Source organism: Bos javanicus, chromosome X, assembly GCF_032452875.1.
Source record: "Bos javanicus breed banteng chromosome X, ARS-OSU_banteng_1.0, whole genome shotgun sequence".
In the NCBI taxonomy this organism is placed as follows: Eukaryota; Metazoa; Chordata; class Mammalia; order Artiodactyla; family Bovidae; genus Bos; species Bos javanicus.
In genome coordinates, this window is record NC_083897.1 from 93,394,744 (window position 1) to 93,412,589 (window position 17,846).

General features: G+C 41.1%; 1 protein-coding gene across 18 annotated transcripts in view; it reads right to left on the reverse strand.

The window, feature by feature from the left end:
* Nucleotides 1-13,794, reverse strand: part of HUWE1 (HECT, UBA and WWE domain containing E3 ubiquitin protein ligase 1) — a 157,029-nt gene extending 143,235 nt beyond the window's left edge. For 6 of the 18 annotated variants that reach the window (XM_061410230.1, XM_061410224.1, XM_061410231.1 and 3 more), the window contains exons 1-2: nt 7,600-7,996; nt 7,353-7,489 (exon numbers count right to left, since the gene is read on the reverse strand). The gene's annotated coding sequence lies outside the window, so the exon portion shown is untranslated. The other 12 variants (XM_061410226.1, XM_061410215.1, XM_061410228.1 and 9 more) reach the window with 10 other exon arrangements.
* Between the last annotated feature and the right edge of the window lie 4,052 nt (nt 13,795-17,846).

A 17,846-nucleotide genomic window follows, 5' to 3' on the forward strand; every position in this document is an offset into this window, starting at 1 on the left:
GCAAAGAGTCAGACATGACTTAGTGAGCAAACAACAACAGTTTTCTACTGGATTTATTTTTAAAATGTTATTCTATCATTAAGATGGAAACAAACCAACCAAAATGTTAAGGTGACTGAGTATCACTGTGGGAATAGGAATCTTTTCCCAAAATAAGAACACATTTTCCAGTTTTTCCTAAATTAATTTAGCAATAGAAACTAGAAAATGATAGAGAGGGTAAGAAAAAATTCTTTTAGATGAAAGTATTACTTTCAGGGTACTCTACAATAGGAGTATGTAACATCCTGGAAAAGCTCATAAACGGGCTTCCCTGGTGCTCCAGTGGCTAAGACCCCAAGCTCCCAATGCAGGGGGCCTGGGTTCCATTTCTGGTTAGGAAAAGCTAGATCCCACATGCTACCAACTAAGACCCATAAATACATCTAAAGTACAAGTAATGAGAAAATGAAATAATGGTTGAGGGTACTGGTTCATTTGGAATACATTTAACTAATTTCATTTGTATAGCATTTTTGAGTTGATATACTTTTCATGTATCTTGTTTAACACTAACAAAATTCTGTGTGATATTTTCTGATGCCTTCCTATAAACTGTTATAGCACATTCTGCTCACTCATGTTATTATACTGATTCCTTTGAGTATGATTTGTAAGTCTCCCTCCCCTATAAACCATGCTGCCCTCCATTCTCCAGTTGCTCATCTCTGTATTCCTAGTACCTGGCACTACTCAAACTACTCAAATTTGAGTATGTTATCAAATATTTGTTCAGTGAATGTAAAGGATGTAAAGGGTGAGGAAACTAGTTCAGTGATGATGTAATTTGCCCCAAGTAACATAGGTATTAAGTATTTACATAAATTATAATGGTCTTACCTTTGTAGGGTACTCTATAAAACATTTTAAAATACATCATCTCACTTTAATGCTCACAGCAATCTACGAGGCAGGCTTTATGAATACCATTTTATAGATAAGAATGAAAATTTAGTGATAAACCCTAGGCCCACTGAAAACCTAGTTTATATGAAGCTGTCTGTTTACATACTTGATATATCACTGTGTATAGGAGCCTCTTTCTTTATGTAGCAAACATCTTGGGGGTGGTACAGGAAAGGGAAGCAGAGGGAAAAGGCAAAATGAAGATAGTTAAAGCAATAAGACAAATGCTGGTGTAGGTTCATCTAAAGACCATAAACTGATATTGTAGTATCAAACACATATGTCACTTTGAAATCTAATCTTGGCCCAAAGGTTTTCTTGATATTAGCCTGTATTCATAGAACACAATTGTAGGCTTCCTCACCTATCAGCAGTTTCAAAGGCTGGGAAGGGATACAGAGGTAAGGAGGGTTTTGAAAAACAATAGACATTCACAGATAAAGCAAAGAAAGAAATGATAACACAAAGGTAAATCCTAAGAACTTTAAACATGATTTCACATACAGTCCTAAACTGGACTGTAAGTTTCTCAAGGGCAGAGATTAACTCCCCATTCATCTTATGTTCCCAGCTCCTTGTACTTAGAAACACTCAGTGAATGTTTGTTGAACTGAAGAGAAGTTAAGATGTGAGAGAGAAAAAGAATATTAACAACAATAACAACAAAGAAATCAACAATGGTTTCTAGTTTATTGAGCACTTACTATGTGCCATATGCTGTTTTCTATATAATATATGAAATGGTAAAAGTGCTACTCAACTATGTTAACAGTGATGACCATTAGAAGACTCATGAGTTACTAAGGTTACAGCAGAACCTTGAACAAACTAAAACAGTAGGGGGCTGTGTAGCTGGAGGGTGGGAGATGAGGGCAATCAATGTATTGCACATTACCACAGAACTGGATAAGACCCTCCAGAGGGTACGAATTTGACTCCAAAGGCTTGGCAATGTGAAAAACTACTCTGATGGAAAATTCAGTTATCACTGACCAGAGATTTAGCCTCCAAATGATCAAAGAACAAATATCATTCCTCCTTAACCACAGGCCTGAAGGATCCAGATAGGCTTTGCTTACTGACCATGAGTTCACCACCATGACTGCACATCTTTGAGCTGTTAGAGGAATTAAGTGAAATAGTATGTTAAATAAATTACCATATAACCACCTATACCTTGTATTCTCACATTTAAAACTCACAAATAAGGTATTTTCCCCAGATAGAGCAACTGATAGGTTATTAAGTTAACTTGTCCAAAGGGACAGAACTAGTTAAATTGCCAGAAAAACATTTAAAAACCGAGCATTTATTTTGCCTTTCTTATATAAATTACCCCAGCCAACATATGAAAACAAAATGAGAGAGTTAAAAACACCATTTTGCAACTCCCAATGAATTAACAAAGAATCTAAGCTTTGGGCAGCAGTGGCTGTTAATATGAAATACAGAGGACAGAACATGCTGAACTATACTAAGTATGCAGTCAATAAATTTCAGTCTGTGGGAAATTCTACAGGTCAAATGGCCTGAGTTCTTTAATAGAAAGCATAAAGAAAAAGGAGAAAGAGAAGATACAAATACTTCTTGACAAGACAAACTTGAGTTTTAAAAAATGGACAAAGTAAATCACACTGTCCAGGGACACTCACCTGTATGATTAAAACTATAAAAGAATGCAAAGAAGTGACCATTATGAAGTCAGAATAGCAGTTATTTTCCAGACTGAGGAAGGATGCTGTGATGGGGATGGGCACATGGAGAGGCTTCTATGGGTGAAAAGGAAAATTTTATTTCTTGACTTGGGTGGTAGTAACAAAAGCACTTTAAGATAATTTATTAAACCATAAATTTGTTTTGAGGCGGTTCTCCATATTTGTTTTTTATTTTTCACAATAAAGGGAAAAGACTTTAATCACATTAAAGCTTACATATGCTATTATTCCATTTTGTATGAGTGCCCAGAATAGGCAAATCTAGAGACATAAAATGGAGAAGGCAATGGCACTCCACTCCAGTACTTTTGCCTAGAAAATCCCATGGACGGAGGAGCCTGGTAGGCTGCAGTCTATGGGGTCGCTAGAGTCGGACACGACTGAGCGACTTCCCTTTCACTTTTCACTTTCATGCACTGGAGAAGGAAATGGCAACCCATTCCAGTGTTCTTGCCTGGAGAATCCCAGGGACGGGGAAGCCTGGTGGGCTGCAGTCTACGGGGTCGCAGAGAGTCGGACACAACTGAAGTGACTTAGCAGCAGCATCAGCAGAGACATAAAATAGATTAGTGGTTGCTAAGGAAGGGGAGCCTGGTGGGCTACTGTCCATGGTGTTGCAAAGAGTCGGACATGACTTAGTGACTAAACAACAACATACTTTAAATGGATGAATTACATGGTATGTGAATTATACCTCAATAAAGCTATTAATAAAAGTCTAAGACATCTCAATTAAGTCAAAACACACTTTTAAAACAAAACTGGGCTGGAGCCTGAGAGTCCGCATTTCTGACAAGTTCCCAGATGGTGATGCTGATGCTGATCTGGGGACCACATTTTGAGAACCTCTGCAATGAAGGATTCCAAATCTGCTCTAAGCTGAAGGCAATACTAATCAGCACTGAAGAGTCAAGTGTTTTACTGAGGGACTGGGAAAGCAACTCTGAAAAAAAGTTAACACCTGTTGCCAAGCACTGTTCTATCCCATTTGTTCACTGACCATCAATACCACCATCTTCTTGGGAACTTGTCTGAAATGCAAAATATTGCCCCCACCCCCAGACCTACAGAATCAAAAACTCCAGGGGTGGGGCCCAGCAATCCGTGTTTTAGCAAGCCCTCTAGGTGATTCTGAACCACTGTTCTATGAACTTTATATGCAGTAACTTAGCTAAACTTCAGCTAGTAAGAAATGGAGTCAGAACTTGAATCCAGGAGTCTGGGTTCCTAATCACTGTGCTGAAAGACCTTTCCACCTATTAGAACTCAATCAGCAGAATGCAGTAATAAAAAATCAGTAGTGGAAGTTTAAAAAAAAAAAAGGCAAAGACCAGAAGATGGGAATTTCCTGGTGGTCCAGTGGTTACGACTCTATACTTTCACTACCAAGGGCCCAGGTTCCCTGGCTAGGGGAACTAAGATCCTGTGAGCCTCGTGGTGTGGCCAGAAAAAAAAAAAAAAAAAAAAAGACCAGGAGAAACACACCTCTATACAGACAGGAAAACAAGAAAACAATTGTAGCAAATAAGGTAATCATCAAAGCAATCTTCCAAACGTGTTCCAAAATATAAGCAGCCACAAACTACAATATACCCAAGCATTTCCAGGGCAATTATCTCTGGTACCTAATTACAAGGACTTAAAATCTGTGATATGCTAAAGATGGTACATAAATTCATGGCAATATGTTCACACTTACCAATCTTTAAAATCTAAATTATACTAAAAAGTCATTCCAGAATAATTTGCATCTCTACTCCTAGTATCTTTTAGTCACTACTTGAAGATTAATGAAAAGGAGAAACTGCTTCCTCTCACCATCTAAGATGATACCATCAGAATCTTAGAGCTGAAAAACAATTTTCAAATTCACCTAGTCCAGTCAGTAATCCAAACTAAATCAATCTACAATATCAATCTCCATTTAAAGAGACATTAATAAGAAGCTGAAAGAAATTCCAATTTTCACATTCTAGAACCAACCTATGTCACCACTGCCAACTTTTCAGGAGAAGTAAAATTGAAAATACTCGAGTTAACAGCTCAAAGAACACCTACAGTTGTTTTTTACTCAGAGAGAACCACTCCTTCACTAACTAAAAGTATTTCTATAGCCAAGCTGGTCAACAAGTACATCAAGTTTTAGCAACTCAACCTCTATGACACATCAAATGAGAGGGCTTCCAAAGAATCTTCTGAGCTGAGTTATCCCAGACATTAACATAGAAACATCCGGCAACCAGTCATTGAGGAAAGGAGTCAGAGAACAATATAGCAAAACACCCAATTGCTTGTGACTATCAACTTTACAGGCAGTGAGATCCTTGTAAAGTAGCCAAATATTGTTACAGTTACACATCAGATTTTAACAATTTAATCAAACTGCAAGAGAGGTAACATGTAATGTGAAGGGCAAATGTTTTCAAAGCAACCAATTTTAGCATTTCAGAAATACTTTGAATCCATGGTTGAAAACACACAACAAAAGGAGGTAAAAGAAACAGAATTTCTATTGTAAACTTTGTAACTCTGGAAACAATTCAAATATCTAAATGCCTACTGTGTGCAAAGCTCTGTCCACAAAATCTAGTTATCCTAGTTTCACAAACTCAGGATTAAAAGGTTTAAGGGATATTGTTCAAACTTCTTAGCTACAGAAAACTCAGAACAAGGGTAAATATTTAATCACTATATACAATGTGCTCAAATTATTTTGTTGAACAAGTGGATTTCACTGTAATTCCCCCAAAATCACTTCTTTGATACTTAGTTACTTTACAACTAAGGATCTGATTTCTCCATTAATGAACAAAGAACCAAAAAGCCTGAACTCATGAACCACAGCACCAGTGATTCACAATTATATTTCATCTCAATATCTCAGAAAACCTTTTCTGTCCCTTCAACTCGTAACTGCACTCGTTTTAAAGGTAAGCACAAGTGGCCTTGCTCTTCCCGGACATGTGCTTAAGTCAAAGGCTGGCTGGAGCATTCTAGTTTCCATTCCTTTCCAAGTTCCATTCTCAGGTTTTGACCATGGAAGGGACATTTCGTAGATTTTATGATGGCCAATGCAAAACAAGGAAAGACATGAACAGTTTAAAGGCCTCTATGCTGGGGGAACAGCATTTCCAGAAGGAATAAAATGAAAAAAAAAAATAACAGGAAAACTACAGCTGTGTATAACAGCTGAAAAATCAGGATGTTAGTGGAAGCTCTCAAAAATCGTTTAGTATTGCCACTTCAAAAACTATTGCAGCCAGAGGAACTAATTACTAAGTCTTAATAGCTTAGAAGTTATGGGTCAGAGCAGCTGAGATACTAACATCAAAGTAATAAGTAGCAACATTGTAAGATAGTATACAGATAACTAAACCACCTAAGGAAATTGAAACCATGATGAAAAACCCTAAAGGCACAATCAGGTCATTATCTAGGAAACATTAGCTTCTTCCACAAGGAGGCCTACTTTTCCCATGGAGCAGAAAGCAGGGCCAAGACATGGAACTGAAGTCAGATATCAATTAAATCAGACTCTGCCACAGAAAAAGGAATCCATGACTAGTTATTTTGGGAGAGTGCCTAGGCCAGCAGTATCAACTCCAACTGGGATACAGGAGATTACTGCCATTGTTCCATTATAATGGGGTCCTCCAGGGTCTTTAACCTAGTAAGAATGGGTCAGATACCACCGAGGATGTAATCACCAAATGTGGTGGGAAACTCTACAGGACAATTTCTTCAACAAATAAATGGGAAAGAAAAGAAAAGGGAGGGAACATGCAGACTAAAATAGATTAAGAGATATATCAATCACCCTTTGTGACAAAAGGACTTTCTTTGGATCCTGATTCAAACAAACTAAAATTTGAACACTAGTTTCATATTTGACATTTTAGAAAATCAGGTAACTTTTGAGTTGTGGTAATGCTTTTGAAGTTAGGTTTAAAAGAGCCTTTTACGTTTTAAATACAGTCCATGGAAGTCTCTAGGCCAGAATACTGGAATGAGTAGTCTTTCCCTTCTCCAGGGGATCTTCCCAACCCGGGGATCGAACCCAGGTCTCCCTCAGTGCAGGCAGGTTCTTTACTAGCTGAGCCACAAGGGATGCCCAAGAATACTGGAGTGGGTAGCCCGATCCCTTCTGTAGCGGATCTTCCCAACCCAGGAACTGAACAGGGGTGGGGGCTGGTCGCTAACAACTGAGATAGCAGTGAAGCCCTTAAATACAAATATTTTGCAAATAAAAAGAAAACAACAGCAGGGATTTATTTCAAAGTAATCTAGGGGATAGGCTGTAACGGGCCACAGTGGGTAGAAGTATAGATGAAAAAGAATGGCTGCAAGTTGGTAACTGTTAAAGCCAGTAATGGGGGATCATTATATTATCCAGTTTTTCTGTGTTTGAAAAATTCCAAAAAGAATTGGTTAGATGTAATAACTTGCAATTTTATTTTTGAATGATGCTTAGGGTGATTTAAAAAAATCATTTACAGATAGAATTCATTTAAACTTTAATTTAGTAATGAGATCCGCTTAAACACAAGAAACAGCCAGTAGTACCACATCAGATCCAGACAATGGAAGAAACCAAAGTAGCTCAATTGCAGAATGGAAACACATACACCCCAACCATCTCCATTCCAGGAAGTAAAACACAAACATTACCCACAAAGATCCACAAAAACTAACCTAAAATCACAGCCAATCATACTCATCCTGGTGGGAAATCCCAACACTGCTCCAACAGCTTCCTGCACCTTCCTGACCAAGTTGGTCTGCTGGTTCCTCTGGAGTGCTAACCCACTCAGGTCAGACTACCGGAGGACCTACAAAAACAAAAACAAAAACAAAAACAGAGGGAGAGATACACAACATTTATTAGGGTGTGGGGGAGCTAACCATTATATCAATGTTCAAACATAATCACAGTTATTACCTCTTAAGCAACAGCTCTCACACATCAAGTTGCATTTTTTAGGAACTGCTTTGAGGAGCAACAATTCAGAACCAAAGTTAAAGCAATTCTTCTAATCTGGTATTTAGACGGCACTCCTGAAAAAACTCTGCTCTCAATTCAAATGAAAGCACAGGGGATACTGATTATTTTACAGACAATTTTCTATCTTTGCTGAGAACTGACATTAAGACAATTTTAAACTTTTTGTGAAAAACATTGCACACATAAATTATTTTTCACCTTCACACATGCTTTTTGGCCATACTGGGAGACAAATGATAAACACCCTGGAAACTCAGGTTGAACTTTGTCACTGAATGTTAAGCAAAGTTTTTAACTGGTATTGCCACTCCTTCCTCTCTTCTCAGAGATCAACCTAGAATAAATTAAACCTTTTAGGTCACACCTAGATTATCATTCCCATATTTATTCTAGTTCTAAATGACAAAAGTAAAATTGAGGTTTAATTTCTGATCACTGCTAGACTCACTGTGTGTGAAAGTCGCTCAGTTGTATCCAACTCTTTGTGACCCCATGAACTATAGCCCATGGAATTCTCCAGGCCAGAATACTGGAGTGGGTAGCTTTTCCCTTCTCTAGGGGATCTTTCCAACCCAGGGATCGAACCCAGGTCTCCCACGTTGCAGGCAGGTTCTTTACCAGCTGAGCCACAAGGGAAGCCCAAGAACACTGGAGTGGGTAGCCTATCACTTCTCCAGTGGATCTTCCACATTCAGGAACCGAACGGGGGTCTCCTACATGGCAGGTGGATTCTTTACCAACTGAGCTATCAGGGAAGCCCCAGACCCAAGAACAATGGGTTCTTCACATTCTTGTCCTCCAATGAAAAACGGGGAAAATTAAATGACTTCCAAAGCACTTCAAACTAAATAAAGCACCCACTAAAGCGCAAAATCAGTGTCTGTGTATAGTTAATTACTAGATGGTTACCTATGGTAAAATTTTAATACTATGTAGACTTTTCACCATCTTTTTTCAAACCCCATTATCCATCCAAGGTAATTAGTAAAAAGCACTTATTTTAATACTGGCCTAATTAAAATATAAACAATAAGGAAAACTACATCCAAATTGAATATAGTCACTTCTATTTAGTGTTGGAAAATATAATCCAGCAAACACACAACAGGAGGTAGTGTATTAAAGAACTGTCAGCAATTCACTTTGGAAAAGAAGCTTGGTACCCCAAACTTCTAAACCCTTTCAGAATTATCCTGCTCAGGTAAGGTCAAATAACAGATCCCTACTCTGATAAGGGAATGGCAACCCACTCCAGTATTCTTGCCTGGAGAATCCCATGGACAAAGGAGCCTGGCAGGCTACAGTCCACGGGGTCACAAGAGTAGGACACGACTTAGTGACCAAACCACCACCACCACTCTGATCTGAAGGACCAAAGAAAGGAGGCAGAGGAAAAGCATTTGAACACTTAAAAACTAGCTAGCAGAAGTTCTCTGTTACTGTGAAAAGTACAGCACCAAATTTCATTACTTTCATAGGGTGAATGACAGGACAGACTACCTTTGAAGGAGTGCAAGAAGGGAGTAGGCAAGGGATGAAATATCCCTTTCAAAAGGTAGAACACTTGGGTGTGGTTCTTGACAGGAACATTATGGCTGGTGGTCACTCCAGGATGGTGATTCTGCACTAAAATTCCTAGACTAGAAGGTCAACTTAAGTGGGAATCACATTCAAACATAATAAACCATTGGAGATAAAAAGCTTGGCCTACAAGGGGGGAAAAATACACAAAAATGATAGGACTGGCCTACCAATATACCAAAAATAAACAGTTCTAGAAATATACTAAATTAACAGTTAACTGTTTTTTTAAACAAAAGCCTCTTCTTTCCCAGGTCATAAAACTACCATATGAAACAGATGCATCTGCCAACATATTCTTAAACCAAGAAAAAGTTACCACAATTTACTGTATACCTATCATAATCCAGGCACTTTATAAGTTGCTTAATTCTAGCAACTATTAAGAGCTACTATTCCCACTATGCACATGAAAAACTGAGAATCTGAAAAGTAATTTCCCCAAGGTCACAAAGTTTGATGTGAACCCAAAGCATACAGTGTTTCTACCATACCAGGCTGCTTCCCTTGAGTGGAGAATGTTGCTATCTCCTCAATACAGGCAACACTGGGGCTAAAAGAAAACAATGTTGGACATGTAATCTAAAAAGGAAACAAATGATAGGGAATTGTTTAAAGTAACTGTGGAATGGGATGGGAGTAGAATGGGGCAATGATTGTCAAGAGATAATCTATCAAAGCTATTTTATTTTCTAGCACATGGAGGTGGGTAAATGCTGTGGAGCCTAACAAGAGGCTACTTTCTCCCTAGGGGATTCAGCTCCCAGGAAAACAGCATGGGGTGGGGTATGGAAATAGAAGGATTAAGAAATCCTTAATGATTACATGAGAAACATGTAAGAGGTGGTTAGCAGCAAAGAGATGTCCAGACCAAAAGACCACAGAAACTCAAGAGCAAGACAGGGAAAAGAGGTGGTTCCCAAGTTTGCAAAGGGGATGGCGGGTGAGAAAGGGCAAAAAGTTGGTTTACTGGAGGGTTATTCTCTACAGTCTCTTTAAAAGTTATCTTATCCCTTTTTTGAGGGGAGTGAGTGTTATGATGGGGGGGGGGGGGTCTAACGGCCCCGAAAACTAAGAAATCACGAAGACAGCAATGATCCAACCATCAACCCAATTCATTGTTCCACCTAAGAATGGTTGAGCAGCAGAGTTGGGAGAAATGAGTGCCCTGTGCTCCGATCAGGGTCAAAAAAACGTGAAAGCTACTATGATTCTATCCACAAAGATGGAATAAATACAGGGAACAGGAAAGGGTCTCTGGTCAACATCTGTGTCAAGGGGACCGATGGAAGGGGGAGGACGGGACAGGTTAGGGGACCTGGGCTAAGCCCTGCTTTAGCAGGACCGGGGAGGGGGTGACAAGGAAAAGCTTTGACTTTCCCTCTTAAATACCAGCCTCAAATATCCATGTAGAACAGAAAAATTCAATGGGTCGGTGGAATTAGGGGGGAATGGGGAAAGAATGTCAGAGGCATCAAAGCTTGACCTCCTATACCTTAGTTCAAAGACCATGGGGGTTGAGGAAGTAGAGCCTACCTCAAGTAAAACTAGGATTCATTTGTCCCCCCTTTTCCGAAGGAGTGGAAAATCGGGCCCACAAAAAGGTAGTGGGAGGAAACCAACAGTCGTTGGATGGTCCCCTCTCCCCCACTGCCCAATCTCTAACTCCCAACCTTACTCCCCAACGAACTCTAGGACTCCTACCCCCCACCATTCCCAACCCGCCCACTGCAGCGGCGACAACGGAGGCGTTGACCGATTGGTGGGGTAAAGGCGGGCCCACACGAGGCTGAGGCCCGGGAAATGGTGACGCCTCAACCTACTAGAGAGGGGGTGGTCTTCGCCTCGGGTTTGGCTTATTGGCACCTCGTCTTTTCGCCAATCGTCACCTGCTTAACGTCGGGAACCTGAGAAGCGTCACAAACGCCGAGGGCCAACTCCTCACTCCCGGGTCCTGGCCGGACAGACATCAGCTTCCGCCGCCATCTTAACAGCAAGCAGACCGACCCTAGTCACTGCCCCCCCCCACCCCACCCCACCCCACCCCACCCCACCCCGAGCCACCTCCGCCACCGCCAACGGATCCCACGAGGACGTAACCGCGCTCCCGCGAGAACTCACCAACTAGGTACAGCACGAGCCGAAGACGCTGCCGCCGCCTCCGCGGCTACTGCAGTCTGTAGCCGAACCGCGGCCGCCTCCGCGCGATCCCGCGATAACCTCGACCCGACGGGAACAGCCAGAGCCCAGCCCTTCCCAGACCCCTCCTCCCACCAAAACCGAAATCGCTACGGCTCCACTCTCACCCTACGCGAAGCAAAAAGCAAATGACGCACAACCACACGAAGAACCGAGGGGCGGAGCCAACCTGCCGCCACCGTCTCCCGCATGCGTCTTAAGAACTATCGCGATAGTACGTTTCCGTCTCTGCGAGACCTTCGAATTCACCGCAGGATGCTGCTCGCGCCTCGCCTTTAGGAAACCCGAGATCTCGCGAGACTTAGGGAACTCTCCTAAAAAGGAGAGAGGCGGAGCTCCATGAAAATGACTGAGAGTTTTCAGGGGAAGGGAGGAACCTCCCGTCCTGCAGGGATCTCGCCTACCACGAGGTTTCCGACCCACTGCGGAGCTGGCTGCCAAACCTCGCGATGACACAGCTCAGCGCCAAATCTCGGCCATGTCCTGAAAACTGCCTCCGCCCCCGATCTAAGGTGTCTAGAGCCTAGTGCTTGAGGAAAATTTAAAAAGTCAACCTGTTTATTCTCACGCTTCCGAGCAGAGCTGTACCAATTACCAACTCCATTCTGGAAGAGGAGCAATAGATCTATTGTTACCTGCCTCCACGAATCACCTATTATTTTGGACTAACATAAAAGACGTTCAATCTCACAATAAGCACGCAAATGCAAACAATGACATAACATTTTTTGCCCATTAGATAAGAAAAAAAAATTTAAGACAGATAATATTCAGACTCTTTCCCTCGCCGCACTGCAGGCTACTGAATCCATCTTAATCTAACTAAAAGCTCATATCGTTAGTTCTAGCTCCAAAGCCACAAATTTTAACTCCAGAGGCTTTACCTTGGCATAGCCAAAAGATCCAATAAAGTGCTTTTCTCCAAACAAAGAGGTCTGCCCTCTTTGGAAAATTCAAGCTTCCAAGGGGAGTTGGCGGGGAGTGGGGGGGGGGGGGAGGAGTGCGTGCTTGAAGCTTTTAATATGGCAGTTTTTCCACGTCTAGCCAACAATGTTTCTCCAATAAATCTTGGAATCCAATTTGGCTCGATTTGTGGGCTTTCCTATTGTAATATATTATTCTGTCTATTCTAACTTATACATTGTTTCTTTAGAATACATTTTAACAGCTGGTAGTACAAATACCCCATCCTTATCTTTAAAATATTTTCTCGGTTATTCTTAGCAATCTTTTTTTCCGGATGAACTTTAGAATCATATTAAATTCCAAACACTTCGTATATTTATTGAAATTGCATGAATCGTATAAATCAACACAGGAAAAAAGGACATCACTACAAAACTGAGCCTTCTTATCCAGAAGCATGGTATCCCCTTTTCCATGTATGCAAATGTTCTTTTATTACATTCCTCAATAAAGTTTTGTAGTTTACTTCTAGGTATTTTTACTCGTTTTTCTTGCTATTGCGAATGGGCCGTATTAAATTTCCAAAATGCTTACTGTTTACAGACTATTGATATTTAGTTTTGTAATCGGATAAATAAAAATATGTTCAACTTCACTAGTAATCAGGGAAATGCAAATAAAAACAATGACATAACATTTTTTGTCCTTGAAATTAACCAAAATTACAAAGATTGATGATAATTCGTGTTGGCACAACTGTGGAAAAATGGGCACTCTCGCATAACATTTAACAGTGTAAATTAGTATAGCCTTTTGGAAAGAGACAATTTGGACGGATCTATTAAAATTCAAAACGCATATACATTTTGACCCAGCGATTACTCTTCTAAGAATTTCTCCTACAAAAATACTCATACATGAAATATATGTACACACACACACACACACAAGCCCATTCATTATAGCATTGCTTGCAATAGCCCCTTCCCTCCCCCAAAAGGGAAACAAGCCAATGTACATCAATCGGGAAATGGTTAAATAAACTGTAGTACAATCATACAGTGCAGCCGTTTATAAATAAGATAAATTTAAATTCCCTGATATAGGAAGATCTACAAGACATATTGTTAAGTTTTTAAGAAGCAATTACCCGAAATGAATATGTGTGTGTGTGTGGTGCCATTTAGATACCAAAACCTACATGTACGACGCCTAGTAGTTACCCGCGAAGCCTGCCTGCCAGCCCCTCACCTTCCCCCTCCTCTGAGGCCGAGTTCCTCGAACCCCTGGGAGAAATGCCGAAGACCCGGTCTTTACTCCCTCTCTAGGGCCACTTGGCCACGACTAATGCCGGTACCTCGCATCCCCACTGTCGGCCACTCTCTCGCTGCACTGCCAGCCGCTGCCGGGCTGCCCCCGAGGATGCGGCGAGCTCTCACCACTGGCGCCGGCCGAGGCCTGGGGGAGGGGAGAGAAGGCGGGGTTGAGGGAGGGCTGAGGCAGGCCGCCGGGCCCCTTCATCAGCCTCTCCCAGGCTCCCCGAGGCCGCCACCTCCGCTCTTCGGCGCAGGGTCCCGTGGGAACAACCCCAGCGAGAAGCCTAGGACTGCCGCGAGAGCAGAGCCCGCCCCCCAACCCGGAGGAAGATGCTCACCTCCGCGGCACTAGCTCCGCGGGGCCCGCAGGAGCGTGCCGTGTCCGCGGCCCTGTTTCAGACCTGCTCCCCTCGCTTACCCTCCGCGGAAAACCTCCCCCTCCGCCTCTCCTCTCACTCGGTCTAAGGCTCCTCCTCCAGCTCGAGAAACCCCGCCTCTGCCCCTTGGGAAGGCGCTCCCTCAGCGGTGAAACCGGGTGCCTTGGTAGCGATCGCGCCTGAGCTAGGCGCTGCAAACCCAACCATAAAGAATAGTAGGGTCGCTAAGGAATTTGGATTTGATTCGAGGTACGATGGAAACCGCTGAAGGGTGACGTGATTTGATTTGACTAACGTTTAAAAATTAATCTCTCCAGCTGCCTAGCGAAGAACGGGGGGCGAGAGGGTAAGAGGGGACACAGTGTGGAGGGCGCCTATCACAGCGAGTTTACACGGGTAGTAAATCCTTAGAACACTTAATTCAGGAACGTAATGAGTCCTCAAAAAAATTCTCTATTTCTCCTTGGTGTTATTTGGGGTGAGAGTGAGATTGGCAAAGAGCTTATAGAGGATCTACATCTGTGAATGCATAGCAATAAAAAGGATCAGGTAGGACTTACCTCTATTAACCGTGCTTTTTCTGGGGTGCAGAATAAAATTGAAAAGGGAGAAGGGAGCTTTGACTCGAAACTCTAGATACTTCTGTAGGTTTGAATTTTTAACTAAAAGCATGTATTAACTCAGTACTTTATAAAGTATAGAGACAAAAGCACTATCTGAGGTACTCTTTAAAATTTAAAATTTTTAATTTATTTTTAATTGGAGTATAATTGCTTTACAATGTTCTGTTGGTTTCTGCTGTACAACACGAATCAGCTGTAAGTAGACATATAACCCTTCCCTCTTGCCTCCCTCCTACCCCTCTACAAGTATTCTTGAGACATAGAGGAAATAAAAATTGTAATTTTACCCTATTGTTCTAATTCCAACCCTCCAGAGCAGTGGTTCATGCCCCAAATTGAGAATCTGATGAACGTATCCACTGCCTGCCAAATATATATATATATTTAGACATAAACTTTTGTGTATAATCTCAGCATTATGGAGGCTCTTTTGAGATAGACTGACCTATTAAATATACTTACAATGCTATTTTAATGGGTGGCTGTTATTCCATTGTAATGCTAATTATTTAAGCAAGACTCAATGTTTGTGGCTTTTTTAATTGTAAGAAATGCAAACATGAAATTTGATGTAACTAAATATTTGCATATTTCTGAGACTTTTCTTAAGGAGAGATTTGTAGAAATGTAGTTAGGATCCCACCAGAAATATATGAGAATTCCAGTTTATTCAAATATTCCCATACTCTCGCCAATATTACCATTATAGTTTTCAAAAAGCCTTTTAATAGGGACTTTGATTTTGAAATTTTTATTTATTTATTTATTTTTGGCTGTGTTGGGTCTTATGCACCAGCTTTCTCTAGTTGAGACAAGCCAGAGCTACTCACTGCAGTGCATAGGCTTCTTATTGTGGTGGCTTCTCTTGCTGTGGAGCACAGGCTCTAGGTGCTCCGGGCTTCAGTAGTGGCTCCTGGGCTCTAGAGGATGGGCTTAGTTGCTCCTTGGCATGTGGAATCTTCCCGGACCAGGGGCTGAATCTGTGTCCCCTGCATTGGCAGGCAGATTCTTTTCCACTGAGCCACCTTGTGTGCTCCTGCTCAGTCGCTCTCAGTCGGGTCCAACTCCGCGACCCCAAGCACTATAGCCGGCTAAGCTCCTCTGTCCATGGAATTTTTCAGGCCAGGGACTTTGATTTTAATTCCATTCTCTCACAGCATCTACATTAATCTCTCACAGCATCTACATTAATTCTGATACTTCATCGTCTCTACTCTTGATTCTAACCCTTACATTTCTATTGTCAATTCCTAGGCCCCACAAAGTCTAGTTCCCCAACTCCTAATTCTAAAATCCCACATACCTAACAACTCTAGTTTTAATTTTAGTCTAGAGCCCCCTTTAGTTCTCTTGCCAACTCCACTCCTTTTACAGTCCTAATTTCAACTAACATCTACACACACACACACACACACACACCCCTGTTGCTTCTTTTTTAAATTGTAGACTATTCAGAAATTATATGAAAGCATAAAAAAGATACAACCCAGGGACTGAACCCACATCTCCTACATCTCTAGCATTGGCAGGCAGATTCTTTACAACTTAGCCACCTGGGAAGCCCCTATGCATTATATATATATATATTTTTTTCTAATAAAAAATATCATAGCATGTTATTTGATAACCTAGTGAATATTTGTCATGTCATAAAATGTTTGTCTATAACATAATTTTAATGGCAACATGAAGCATTCCTTTCTTTAATGTGTAATTAGCTTTTGTTCTTTTTTCATTTTAAAATGTTTGCCTGATTACACATGAATGAATACATTGTTGCCAAACACTCAAAACAGAAGAACATAAAGTTCCTCTTATATACACATATAGAAATATTGTTTCATTTTTTACTTTTTAAAAATCTGAATGTTCTATTTTATGTATCATTTTAATTGCTGTATTCACTTACTATGTCTCAAAATCTTTCCATGTCGGTATGTATAAATCTGCCTCATTCTTTTACATACTGCACTGCTGCTGCTAAGTCACTTCAGTCGTGTCCGACTCTGTGTGACCCATAGACGGCAGCCCACCAGGCTCTGCCGCCCCTGGGATTCTCTGGGCAAGAACACTGGAGTGGGTTGCCATTTCCTTCTCCAATGCACGCAAGTGAAAAGTGAAAGTGAAGTCGTTCAGTCTTGTCCGACTCTACTCGACCCCATGGACTGCAGCCTACCAGGCTCCTCCATCCATGGGATTTTCCAGGCAAGAGTACTGGAGTGGGTTGCTACTGCCTTCTCGGACATACTGCACAGTAGTCTGTTAAATGAATGTACTAGAGTTATTGGTAAGTCCCTGATGGCTCAGTTAGTAAAGAATCCCCCTGCAATGCAGGAGACAGCCTGCAATACAGTAGACCAGGGTTCAATCCCTGAGCGGGAAGATTCCCTGGAGAAGGAAATAGCAACTCACTCCAGTATTTTTGCCTGGAGAATCCCATAAACAGAGGAGCCTGGCAGGCTACAGTCCATGGGTTGCAAAAGTTGGACACAACTTGGCAACTAAACCACCATCACCACACCTATTGATAGATATAAATTGTTTTCAATCTTATACTGTTACAGTACTTTTTTTTTATAGTGCTGCAATGAAAAATGTGTACATGCTTTTTTGTGCATATGCTAAAGTATTTCTATAAGATATATATGAAGAAGTAAAATAGGTGGCTCAAACAGCACATTTTGGAATTTTAATAGGTAATGCCAAACTGCCATTCCAAAAGACCCAATTTACACCTCCAGCAGCAGTGAATAAGAATAACTATTTCCCTAAATTTTTATCCACGCCGGTATTAATTAGTCATTTCAATGTTGTACCAATGTGATGGTTGAAAAATGTCTCCTTATTTGCATTTCCCTGATTATTATCGAAGTTAAGGAGTGTTTTCATATGTTTGTTGGCTATTTGCTTGTGTCATTTTGTGACTTTGCTTATTCATATCATTTATCTGTTTTCCAATTCGATTGTTTGACTTATTATTAAATTATGTAGTCTGGATATGAGTATTTGTTACAAGTGTTGGAAGTTTTTTTTTTTTAATTAGAGGATAATTGCTTTCAATGTTGTGTTGGTTTCTGCTGTACAACAATGTAAGTCAGCCATACATACTTCCCCTCCCTCTTGAATCTCCCTCCTACCCAACCCCCACCCCATGGTGCTGGAAAATTTTTTGCAGACTTTCC